The sequence below is a fragment of the Gossypium hirsutum genome, chromosome A11 (genome assembly GCF_007990345.1).
Source record: "Gossypium hirsutum isolate 1008001.06 chromosome A11, Gossypium_hirsutum_v2.1, whole genome shotgun sequence".
NCBI lineage: Eukaryota > Viridiplantae > Streptophyta > Magnoliopsida > Malvales > Malvaceae > Gossypium > Gossypium hirsutum.
Genome location: NC_053434.1, coordinates 106,703,141 through 106,712,101, shown reverse-complemented (window position 1 = coordinate 106,712,101; position 8,961 = coordinate 106,703,141). Strand labels below are relative to the sequence as shown.

Sequence of the window (8,961 nt, the reverse complement as noted above, 5' to 3'; positions counted from 1 at the left end):
AACCCATTTCTATAAATAAAGATGGATTTATATGTATGTTGAATATTAATATATGAAAATAAATTAAAAAGTATTTTATTACCGTTGTCTTGCCTTGTCTGAATCCTCAATTAATAAAAATATAAAATTCTTCTTGTACGTGTATTACGTGCCTATGCTTACTAGTGTTTCATCGATAATTTTATGTAAATAATTATTAATTTATTTATAGTTTTAAGATTTATTTCAATTATAAATTATTAAACTTATATACGGTTCATTTTTCTGTCTTTCATTTGTATTGTTTTTTTAATTATACACAATTTTAATTCAATGTATGTATTTTTAAAAATAAATATAATTATTTGTATATATTAAATAAACGTAAAATGAGATTACATCTATGAAGCACGAAAATGTTGGAAAGCCTATCATACTGGTGCCATACGGGTGTCCGACACGCCAAAAGACGTATAGGACATGTTGGGTTGAAGGTGGCTGAAAGCATAATAATGATTGTAATAATCTCTATTCGAAAGCACGATTTTCAAAATTTAATCTTGTGCATGTTATTAGGATGTTGAGAGGGACATAGTGACCATTTTTTAATTACTCCGACTTGATTGATGGCAGTCGGTGGCGGCAAAACTTACAACGGCAACCATCCACTAGTACAAATCTAGTTTCAAAGGGAGAATAATCTCAAACATACTTCAGGACGATTGAAATTTATTTGATGAAGTTTCCCGTTCTAGACGACGCCGTTCTCGCTGAAACAAACCAAATAAAAGAAGCCACAAGCCATAGTTAGAAACCAAATGAAAGACAGAAAAATGAACCGTATATAAGTTTAATAATTTATAATTGAAATAAATCTTAAAATTACAAATAAACGTACAATTATATACATAAAATTATCGATGTAACACTATGAATATGAATGTAACATACATTTTTTATTATTATTATAAATTGAGGATACAGACAATACAAGACAACGGCAACAAAATACTTTTTAATTTATTTTTATATATTAATATTCAATATAAATCTAAACATATTAATATTTTTAGCTAATATAATTAATAATTAACAAAATTATTTTATTTCTATTCCACAAAATTTCATAATTAATTCAATGTTCAAATTTCATTTATACCTTAACTTCAAATATAATAAGAAATAATCTTAAGTTAGTAAAATCCTTTCTTTTTTTCATTTCTCTCTTTTTTTTCCCCTATTATCTTCATCCATTTTTCTTCCTCTCAACCTAGAACCAGCGCGCCACTGTTGCCGCCACCGACTGCAGTCAATGATGTCGGAATAATTAAAACCTGGTCACGATGTCCCTCTCAACATCCTAATAACATGCACAAGATTAAATTTTGAAAATCGTCGCAAGAAAACATAGGTTGGGTTTCGAATGGAAATTATTATAATCATTATCATGCATTCAGCCACCTTCAACCCAACATGTCCTGTACGTATTCTGGCGTGTCGGACACCGGTACCGCATCAGTATGAGTGGTTTTTCAACATGTCCATGCTTCATAGATGTAATCTCATTTTACGTTTATTTAATATATATATGTATATACAAATAATTATATTTATCTTTAAAAATACATACAATTGAATAAAAAATTTGTGTATAATTAAAAAAAAACAAAAGTTCTATGCATATAATTAAACCAAATCATAGTTCGATTCATATGAAAATCTGTGCCCTCAGTAATCATTTTTACTTCTTACTATAACTCACCTAATTGCCACAGCTATTTTAAATTCAAACGCATCCTACTACTGATTTTATTCTATACCTGCAATTCTATACCATGAAAGCACCTATTGTACTTGTCTTGGTTCGTTTTTTATCTTACCATAACCAAGCTTAATCCTAGTGGCAAATAAACTACTAGTTATCTAATGAGTAAGTATAGCCCTTCAAAGATTAGTTTGAATATACTGTTTTGAGTAAGTTATCCCTTCAAAGATTAGTTTAAATATACTATTTTGAGTAAGTTATGTCAGCAGAATTGGATGTATAGGGCATACATATATGCACTTAAAACCAAAACCAAAACCAAAACCAAAACCAAATCCAAAATCCAGCAAGTAACACCCCCCCGAATTGACTAAACCAATAAATTACAGTTTTACTGTCCTATAACACACAAGAACCAATGAAGAAAATGAGTTTAGATTGATAGTAAACATTGAACAATCCTAAATTGTTTCTATCTCATCAAGATTGACCTAATAGTCACAAGAACTAACTTTTAAGATTAATAATAGCAAGCAAACTCATCATAGGGCAAAGGAACCAACCAAAATCCTCTGGTAACAACACATGCTACTATAGAACAACCCAATTAAATATCACAATGTCACATATATAAAGCCAGTGCCAAGAAAGTAAGCAAAAAAGAGCAATAAGAAACAAACCCGTCTCTCCCAGAAAGGAAGGAAGCAAACAAATCATAGACAGGAGTAATGGTGGAGACCAGCACAGCATTGAGGCCAGTGAACACTAACAGAGCTGTCATAGGACGTGTTCTATGAGGCATCTGAATCATAAAGTAAAATGATTTTATTATTAACAGTGACAAGATTGATCAATTTCCAAAATAGATCGATAAATTTAAACAACAATTTCAATATTTTAAAATAACTTTACACTAAATATTAAAGAGTTACTTTAAACTTAAGCAATTTTTTTCAATTTGGTAAAATAGAGGCGAAAACAGTTTGCTAGTTCCGCTAAACCGATGGGTTTTAAACTCAACAAAGTAAACAGAGAGACAATAACTAGCAGTAGGATCGAAAACAGAAAAATGAGATATAGCAGAGTGCTGCAAATGCAAAGAGAAGATAACTGAAAATCTCAGGACTCAATTTAGGGTTTCAAAAAAAATTACCTTATTCAATTTCCTAGTATTTCAGAAGGCAAGAGAAGGATTGTGATACGTGCCAAAATCACACTACAGATTTACACAGAAGAGGTAAAGGAAAGGAGGAATAGAGAGATAAATTCAAGAAAAGAAGAGAACAAAAGCATTACTAATTACTGCCAGCCGTTTAGTACTGAAACTATTCCCATCTATTATTGTTTCATAAATCCTATGGGCCTCCATGGTGCAATCCATTACTACCCATTATAAAGTTAATCCAATAAAAACCCAAACCCAACAGTTAGCTAATTTTAATAAAAACTTAGAAGTTGAAGAATTAAACACGTATCAGATTGAGGGAGACGAAGCTGGCGAAGCGAGAGGCTTCTTTGCCGCCGGGGATGCGTGAGACGGAGCGGAGAGTGAGTCAGGATTTTTTTTTATACAGTGAGTTGGCAATTTTTAAAGTAAATTTTAGAATTACTCTTTTCATATATTATTTTATGAAAAATTATTTTATAGTAAAGGATTTTTATGAAATAATATTAAAAAATTAATTAATTATAAAATAAGTTTGAAATAAATTAATTATGAAAATGAAGTATTTGCTAAAGTAACTTTTAGTATCACCTGTAACATTAATGGACTAATGAAATTTTTTTTTTAAAAAGTATCACATGACAAAACAAGTGAAAAAAATATTATTATAATTAGTGTCGTTAATGTGTGACTCGACACTCACTAGATTAAATAAAAAAGGTCATAGTTTTAGACATTAAATGCAGAGAAAATGCATTAAATGTAAGGAAAAAGCATTAAGATATTAAATGTAGGGAAAATGTAAAGACATTAACTGTAGCGAAAAAGACTATTGTCTAGTGTTGAAATTACAAACTAACTTTTATTTTTATTATTTTTATTTTTTCAACATTTTTTTCTTATCAGGAATTTCAAACTGCACAAACGAGGTTAGGATATGATAAATATATTGTAAAATGTAGAAAAAAATACAGTTAAATATATAAATAAATATAATGTGTGTCCCCCCTTAATTTGGAGTCTAAAAGCTTCACATTATTTTATTTAGATAAATATTAGAAAATTTAATAAGAGTTTAATAATTTTAATATAACTAGATTACAACATGCTAGTGGCTGAAAATTTTATTTTATTTTTAAAAAATGATAAAATAATCAAATATGACTTTGATTTATCTTTTTATCAAAAGGTTGAGGAGGGCTATTGATAGTAGGGGTGTAAATGAGACATTGGTACTCACAAGCCATTCGAGTTTCCGACTCAAATATTTGAACTCGATTCAGTAATTATTGAGCCGAATTTGATCTTAGTAATACTTGACTCAAATGGCTCGTGAGCCTTATCAAGCTTTTTATATTTTTATAATATTAAATTACATTATTGCCCTTAATATATATTAACCTTAATTTTAATTATTGAGTCGAGCTTGAATTTAAAATAGATGTTCGATTGAACTCAAGTCAAATATCGAGCTTGTTTCAAATACTTGGAAACTATTGATTCCACAAGGTATGCAGAACAAATTTTTCACAGCTTCCTTAATTAACTAGTTATGAAAATAATTGATTAGGGTTTAGGCCCTAAACCATAGACTTAAATAGAAAACAGATTTTAAATTTAACCCAATCCCATTTTTTGAATTTCATTTTTTGTCTAAACCATCTCATATTTTGGGTCAGCTTTTGGGCCTGGGCAGATGGCCTGACCCACGAACAGGTCTAATCCCATCCATTTAACCGTTTATGAATTTTATCAACAAGAAAATTTATAAGTATTTTTATTAACTCGTTTATGTAACAAAGGAATACCTAAATAATTCCCTTCTTCATCCACACTTTAAAACCTAAGTCAAGAACTAATTGTGTTTGGCATTGGCTTCTTTGTATTAGTCTAGAAGAATATTTGAGTATTTCTAGCATTCATCATATGTCTTGAGAAATATATAAATTGAGATAAGACAGCTAAATATATTTGTTTGGTTAAGATATGATTGAGCAAAAATAATGTCTTTGGCAAAAAAAAAGGGGGAAATGGGTAGTGTAACACATAAATTTTTTTATAAAGCACATGACATTATTTCGGGATCTAAAATAGTGGATTTACAAGAAAAAAATTGAAACATGAGCAAGATAAAGAATTTTATGAGAGGAAAATTTTTAATGGAGATAGAAATCAATGAAAAGTATTTTGGATGTGGAAATGAGGCAAAAAGGATCAAATTGAAAATTCTAAATAGTTTGAAGACTAAAGTGCAAATTTGACCAAATGAGGAATATGGGTTATTAATGATTAATTAGTATAAGAATAATTTGAAATATTTTTGGAGTGTAGGGACTAAATCATAAAATTTCCATTTTTGTTTAGAAGAGAGTAAAAAGGCCATGTAATGAGAGTAAAAGGTAATTTTCACCATGTAATGAGTATTATTAAGGGTAAATGTGAACTATGAGATTTGGATATGAAAATGTCTATTATTGTGAAGAATTATGCATTGAGTCAAAATGGGCAAAATGGTAATTTATCATGAAAAGGTACTTTGGTCATTTATCAAGAATTATTATGGAATCCTGATCTCAAAATTGATCCCAATCTCAAAATCTTAAATCCAAATGCTAAAACTGAAGCCAAAAACACAAGCACCAATAATATTTTACTAAACAAAAATAAAAAGAAATAGACCATATCACAATAGCTACAATCATGAAGAATATATAGTACAAGATAAACAAACAAAAATAACCACACCAAGATCCATAATTTCAACGAAACAAAACAATGGTTCTCTAAATCTGAAACCAATAACCTTGACAAAAATCCATTTGAAATATAAGTAAAAAGAACATATATTAGAAACTAAAACAAAGATGAAAAGGCGAAAGAAAATTTTAAGTACATATTCATACTTGAAATCTGATACAGGTCAGAACTGACATATGGCAAACGGTGTGTTTAGCATTAATGAATAGTACGCAGTGACTTTAGTAAAAACGGGGTGTCTTGAATAAATGTTTGTACTGTTTGTTTTAACCAATTTTGGACTGTTTTGTTTCCTATTTATATGCAGCTGTAATTGGATGAAGTTATGAAACTATTATAAAGAAATTCCATCAATATCTCTTTCTCTTTCTTCTCAAATATTCTCTATTTTTTATTTCTCTGTCTTTTTTTTGTTTTATTCGTATCAATGTATCAGAGCCAAATGATTTTCTATGGCTGGGGATGGGGTGACCACGAGACGGCAGAAGGATGTGAGTGTCCTTTACAAGAAATGGTAAAAGTCCAAGGTAAACTCTCTCACTTGGATTCTAAGTGGGATGCTAAGATGGAGGCTATATTGCGAGGCTTTAAAGAAGAGTTTAGGATGGAGATGCATTCCCTATTGTGAATTACTTGGGCATTCCCACTGCTTCAAATACTACTGTTATTGCTCAAGCTAATGGGAAAGAGTCTTGGGAGGGCCACATTCTGGCTTCCCACCCAAAGACTCTTTGACTTTACTCAAACTTCCTTAGGGCCTACAATCTCAAGCCTACCTAATTGAAGGTTCCTCAAGAGCGTTCATACAGGTAAGAGTACCCTCTTTGATGGAGCTGAATTTAGAGGCTAGTGGTCGAATCGAGCAATAATTTGTAGTTAAAGAAGTGCCCAACTGTGACAAATTGCGTACAGTGATGCTTCACTTGGAAGGTCAAGCCTTGGATTGGCATCACTTCTATGCTCAGAAGCATGGGGGTCTTCACTTGTAGGACTGGACTTGTTATGCTCATAACTTGATAGAGCATTTGGATCAAACACCGTCAAGGATGGGATGGTAGAATTGGTTACTTTAAAATAGCAAGGCTTAGTGGAGCAATATCATGATCAATTTGTAAGTCTTTTAACCAAGTACAATTATCTGAAGCATAAGCCTTTAGCATATTTGTTAGTAACCTGAAAACAGAAATAAGTCAGTACTTACAACTCTTTAGACCTCAGACATTGGTAGAAAAGTTTCATATTGCTCAACCAGTAAAGAGTATACTGAGTCAATATGTAATACCCCTAACCCGTATCTATCACTGGATAGGGTTTCAGAGCATTACCGGAGTTTACAAATTAATTTCAAATAAATCATGCAAAAGTACTATTCATATTCAAAATAATCATATTGTCCCTTAATTGGACTATCGAAGCCCAATATGAACGGTAAATCAAATCAGGACTAATTCGGAAGCTTTAAGAACTTTTCGCGAAATTACAAAATTTTTCTTATGAACAGTGCCCACATGCCCATGTGGTCAGCCCGTATAGTCATGCATGCCCGTGTCCCTACCCCGTGTAACCTCCGACTTATAAGGCATGAAGAAATAGAAGTCACACGGCCAAGTCACACACCTGTGTGCTAGGCCGTGTGGTTAATTCAATTTTTACATTTTAGGTGCAGTTTTCACACGGCCAAATCACATGGCCGTGTCCAAGGCCGTGCTACTCACACAGCTGAGACACACGCCCATGTCTCTACCCGTGTGCTCAATTCTGAGCATTCTGTTTCTCATTTTTAAGTGTAGGACACACGGCTAGAACACTCCTATCCAAGCCGTGTGACACACACCGTCAAGACACACGCTCGTGTGTCTGTCCGTGTGGACGAAAATAGGTCATTTTAGGGTCACTTTTCTCACCTTTATACATCCAACCTGTACAAAACACTTTCATATACCCATATAGACTAATCCAACAACCAATTCAAGTCAGTTATCAAGTTTATACTGTCATTACAACTATTCTCTTGCATATACTTGTCATTTAATTCCATCATAACTAATAGATTTTATTAAACACATGCATATAAATATATATATATGTAGAATAATCATTCATAACCCTATACAAGTTTACTTTCATTTCATTCCATCCTATATATGCCATATAAAATTTAAGTTATAAACAAAATCTACCAGTAAAATCTGGATAGTGTGACCCGGTGTGATGATCTGTTCTTTAACTCTTGTTAATCTATAAAGAACATTTAACACACAAAAAAGCTTAAGAAAGCTTAGTAAGCTCATAGGCTTAAAACATAAATCTTATCGAATTACAATAACACCCATTACCAAAATAAATCCAAGTAAATAAAATTTTCCATTTTTTTGTCTTACCCCCCAACTAGCCACTTTTTCGAATCAGGCGCGAGGTATCATCGACCACCAACCTTATAGCTGTTGGTCAGAAAACGGATGAAAATACAATTTCACCCTTGATAAATTAAGTAACCAAACCAAAAAAAAAAAAAAACAAAAAGGTTAAATTTTGAACCCCCAACATCGAACAATTATCATAATTCTATAAAAAAATATAATTATAAATATTGTATCAATCCTAAATTAACAATTGAACATAAAAATTCAGCCATATGAGTTAACCTGGGCTAATTTATAAAAGTTGTAGAAATTCAGAGATTAATCAAAAATTTCTCTTTTCCTCGTTTATCTTCGGATTCTCGATCTATAATATAAAATTTTCCATTCATTAGCATCTAATTCAATTCTAATCCACTTCACAATATATGCCCTTCAATTTTTGAAATTACACTTTTACCTTAAAATTTATATTTTTTACAATTTAGTCCCTGCTCAACTAACCCATCAATTGAGCTAACTTTTCTCAATAAACATTTTATTCCATCATTCTAAACAGCTACACAACCTTTGGTATTTAAATTTCAATACAAACCTAATTCTTGACTTTTTTCACAATTAGATCCTAAAAATTAATTTCTATTGAAATCACCTAATAAAATCATCACATAGCAAAATTAAAGCTTCAAATCCATGTTTATTCATCATAAACGTCCAACACTCAACCATGGTAACTTTCAATTTCACCTACAGAATCAAAACTAATGAATTCAATAAGTGGACCTAATTGTAAAAGTCACAAAAACATAAAAATTAGAAAGAAAAGCAAGAATTGAACTCACATGGTGCAAAATATGAAAACCGGCTTAGAAAGTCTGCTATGGCATTTTAACTGAAGAAAAATGATGAAATCTTTAGATTTTCAATTAAATCCT

The 8,961-nt window shown here is 31.1% G+C and overlaps 1 long non-coding RNA gene across 2 annotated transcripts; it reads right to left on the bottom strand.

Moving 5' to 3' along the window:
* Positions 1-331: 331 nt before the first annotated feature.
* Positions 332-3,353, bottom strand: LOC121209860 (uncharacterized). Of its 2 annotated transcripts, none has more exons than XR_005904980.1 (3): positions 2,898-3,353; positions 2,425-2,546; positions 332-749 (listed from the first exon to the last, which is right to left on the bottom strand). It is a non-coding gene; the product is annotated as an uncharacterized lncRNA (long non-coding RNA). The 2 variants fall into 2 exon arrangements; XR_005904981.1 differs by lacking the exon at positions 332-749 and adding an exon at positions 1,215-1,339 and having other exon boundaries at positions 2,898-3,299.
* Between the last annotated feature and the right edge of the window lie 5,608 nt (positions 3,354-8,961).